This window comes from Carassius gibelio, chromosome A14, assembly GCF_023724105.1.
Source record: "Carassius gibelio isolate Cgi1373 ecotype wild population from Czech Republic chromosome A14, carGib1.2-hapl.c, whole genome shotgun sequence".
Classification (NCBI taxonomy): Eukaryota; Metazoa; Chordata; class Actinopteri; order Cypriniformes; family Cyprinidae; genus Carassius; species Carassius gibelio.
Genome location: NC_068384.1, coordinates 11,458,907 through 11,463,396, shown reverse-complemented (window position 1 = coordinate 11,463,396; position 4,490 = coordinate 11,458,907). Strand labels below are relative to the sequence as shown.

The window sequence follows — 4,490 nt, the reverse complement described above, 5'->3', positions numbered from 1 at the left end:
ATTATCACACAATCCTTTAGAAATCATTCTAATGATGATTCATTATCAAAGTTGGAAACAGTTCTGCTGCTTAATATTTTTTCAGAACATGTGATACTTTTTTAGGATACTTTGATGAATAAAAAGTAAAACAGAACAAAAAAAAGCAGCAGCAGCTATGTTTTAAAAATACAAATATTTTGTAACAACAATATACACTACTGGACAGTAATTTTTTTTCTTTAAATTAAATCAATACTTTTATTCAGCAAGGATATATTAAATTGATAAAAAGTGTTAGTAAATAAGATTTATATTATTAGTTTTTTTTTCTTTTTAGTCTTTTATTCATCAAATATATTAGACAGCCTGAATAAATGAGTAGAAATATATATATATTTTTTTTCTACTCATTTATTCAGGCTTGAGTAGAAGAGACTTCTTTCAAAAACATTAAAAATCGTAATGTTTTCTAAACTTTTGACCTGTACAGTGCAGAATGGACAGTAATATACAGTTAAGAAAGTAGTATTTACAGTAATATAAATTAAATATAAGAGCAGAACAGATATACAGTATGAACAACACATACAGATATGTGCAGTGTAGTTGCAGTAACAACATAATATTAGTACAAAAAACTACATGAAATGTTTTGGCAAACTTTTAAGTTGGCTTAAATCCTAGCCCGAAAGTTAAGGCAATAAAGTTCAATAGACAGGTAAAAAGAAAAAAATAAATGGATAAGAAAAAAGAAAAAAAAAAAAGAAAAGGTTAGAAAGAAATCTAGAAAGAAGGATAGATAGAAAAAAGAAAGATATGACTTAAGGGAGTTTAGATTTGAGTTAACTTAATATAGCTACACAATGAATTAACTAATATAATAAAAACACCCTGCAAAAACGAACCCTTCCTATTATGGCCTCATTAACATCAAGGACGGACACCTGAAAGCTGTGAAACAGGTTTATTACCGTGTTAAGGGAACAGGTGGAACCAATATACCCTGCTGAAACTTACACACCATTTTTGTTTAATCAGTGATGTGGGGAAGGGTGCAGAACCTAAATCTATTGTTTTGCACTTTTAGTGGTAGAGACAGAGGATGGTGAAGCAACTCCAGTTAAAACAAGGGCTCTGAGATCTTATGCCCGTGATTCCTACACATCCAAGCAGGCCCCACACCTGCTTCCAGTACAATGCATTATATGCAAACATGAGAAGTACAAGGTTCAGTCACACTGCAGGAAAAGGGTAAAAGAAAATCTAACACAGTGTGAAACACAGTATGAAACACTCCATGCCGGGAAATTGCTACTCGCCGCTGAAGGGAAAAGGGACGAGTCTCTCCTTCTCCATATCCAAGACAGGGACTTGGTGGCTAGTGAAGCACTGTATCACTTCACTTGCTATCGAGATTATACCCGGTATCTGACCACACACAAAATTGAGAGAACAGAAACAAACATATATGAAAATGGATAGAAGCACTTCTGCAAAACAATCATTGAGGATAGGCTGTTAAAACAACACAAAGTACTTCGACTGTCAAAGTTGAATTTGCTTTTAAAAAAATCTGTGGAAGAAACAGAGGGAGTGAACATTACAGCTTATATGGCACACTCACTAAAGTCAAGCCTTCACAAGTCTCATCCCTTCTTGAAATTCCTGAAGGCATCCACAACCTACCTTGTATATGTGGACAATCTGTCATACTGGAACTTGTGCACTGCTCATGTAAAAAAACGAATTGTGTTAAAGGTAGATGCACATGTAAACTGCATGAGCTGCCATGTACAAACCTCTGTCAGTGTTTAAACTTTGACAATAAGTCACTTGAAGATGACTAGGGCACATGCGTGTATGCATGTACACATGTGGGGAGATGCGTGTTTGCTACTCTTGCTGAAGTAAATTTGTATGACAGGTTTACGTACATTATAACTCTACTTTGTTTGATAGTCTATGTTTTTTGATAGTTATACTTATAATCTTGTTTGTTTTACATGCAGTTTATGTTATTTGATAGTGATAATCTTATTTCCAATACATACAGTTCTAACCAACGTTAGAGTTCTTAGCTCTCCGGTTTGAATATTGATTAGAATATTAGGATACTGACTCTATAACGTTATGTCAGATTTAACTGGTAATTAAATATATGTCTTAAACATCAACAGGTTCATGTTCGCCTTGAGTCTAAGGTAATTATCCACCAACATACAGTGGAGCTGTAGTCTATGCGAGTTGGACGAAGTGTCACCGTTAGAATGTAATGTTTACACCAAATCAAATATGTAATCGCATGATGCTAGTTACTGCCAGAGCCGTTAAATACGAGATTCTAAACGGCTCTGGCTACTGCTAGTTCGCCAGCTGAAACGTTACCCTACTTAAAACGACACTAACGAGACGCTTACATACGTTTGAACAACACAGTGTACAAAACAAACATTTTACATAAATATATTCTAATTAAATGAATACTTACAATCACACAAAGAATGTCCTTGACGATCAATGCGCTGCTGGTGCTCTTGTCCGATAGCTAAATCATTCGTGTAACAGCTGTTCTAAATAAACTACATCTGATTGGATAGTAATAATCCCATGTCAGTATCTTGCCGCGCTATTGGCTCAACTAATATAGTAGGCAACAGCGTTTGCCTGCATATTTACGGATCGTGCATTATGATTTCGGGGAAAATGTGCAACAAATGGGAGTGGCAACACATTTCATATCGTTGAGAATAAAACAACCGTCCCAACTTTACAAATCCAGGTTCTCCCTCCATAGGGATCATTCATTTCGAAAAGTAAAGCAGATACGGACCCTCGGCCCACCGTCTAATTGTTTTGGCATCCATACAAGCAAAACAAAACCACACACACACACAAATAACTAACTATAAAAAACTGTAAACATACACTAAGCTATATATAAAATCAAATTAAGTCTATGGCATATTTTAATTTAGCTAAGTAAATGTGTGCGTGTAAAGATGAACTAACCATTTTAAACTCATTAAAGGAGTGAAGGACAGAATGAAATATACAAGTTTAGGTCTAAAACTATGTATTAATCGCCTACAGATGATTAACTGTCAGTCCAGCTAGGTGGGATGTTTAATGGTGGTTTAGAAATGATGACCGTGTGTAATGGTGTTTGTTAATGTGTATATGTGTGCAGATAGGTGGTCTCTTCAGGGTGACGGGGTGCAGATTCAGTTCTCTGACACAGTGTAGACACAAAGTGAGTGGTAATGTTGGCTGTTACAGCTGCCCACTTCAATCTTCAGCATCATTGACACCATAGAAGGACTGCAAGAAAGAACCACGGAAATGTTACGTTCACTGTTGGAGTGTGTGTGTGTGTGAACGGTTTTAGTGAGGTGACACAACAACCATGAGCACAGAAGAATTACACATCTGAACCCAGGAAGAACATGAGAGGGAGAGAGTGAAAGAAAGAGAGAGTGAGTGAAATAAAAAAGAGTGTCTTGACCCTGAGCTTCAGACATTCTCTTCACAGACTATAACCATGATGGATGGCTCCACGGCATGACCAGATTGCTTACCCAGACATGAAGGAAAATGTGGAATAAAACCGCCTGATTCTCTCAACCTCTTCCCTCTCTTTTTTTCTTTCCTGCCTCCTCCCTCACTCTTTTCTCCTTTCGTCCTCTTTTTAAAGCTATCTCTTCCTATTCTGCATTAATATAGGGAAAGTAGGTTATCAGTGAATAGCATGTCTGATTAAACCATGAATAAATTTGCTTAGAGCTGATTTCATCTCTTTGAATTTATATCACAGCACTTGTGCCTTCACAAGTCCACATCTCACACCGTAACCCCACCTGTCAATCACACTGCATCATTAAGCATCTTTTTTTCCCACTTACCTCCAGCTGTTATTCAACAGTATATGCAAGGAAAAGAGAGAGAAAGTAGCCTGTCTCAGTATGTTGTATGAACAAAACTCAGTGGCCATTCAACTCATTATTTGTCATGTGGAGGAAACTTACAATAGAGGCAGAGGAGGTTTTGGGGTTTTAATTGAAATTCAGTTAAAATTTAGGTAGAGAATGCAGTATTTGGTTTTTGGGGGTCATAGCTCCACCATCTCAGAAGCAACTGACCAACTGCGATTTTCACACACCACAGAGTCTGGCGTTAATAGGGAATAGTGTGATTAGGAAAGTTCTCTCACTCCTGCTATGGTAATGATAGACCAGAAAAGAAAGGCCAAGGTTTGCTGAAACTAAATGAAATAACTGAGCCTAACTAACTAGTATCACAGAGAGAGAATGAAAGAGCAGCACTGGAGCATTGGGCCAGGGACTTAAAGGGTCATAAATTATCAGTTGTAACACATAAATAAAAAAAGGACTTTTTATTTTAGAATATGTATTACTTTTAAAATTAAAACCATCCATCCATACAGAAACATACATACATACAGCAAAATGCATACATATAGCAAAATACACTCTGGACAGTTCCGGTTAGAT

At 36.4% G+C, this 4,490-nt stretch overlaps 1 long non-coding RNA gene across 1 annotated transcript; it reads right to left on the bottom strand.

Moving 5' to 3' along the window:
- Positions 1-237: 237 nt before the first annotated feature.
- Positions 238-2,825, bottom strand: LOC128027501 (uncharacterized). Its single transcript, XR_008186734.1, has 2 exons — positions 2,471-2,825; positions 238-1,410 (listed from the first exon to the last, which is right to left on the bottom strand). It is a non-coding gene; the product is annotated as an uncharacterized LOC128027501 (long non-coding RNA).
- Positions 2,826-4,490: the final 1,665 nt, after the last annotated feature.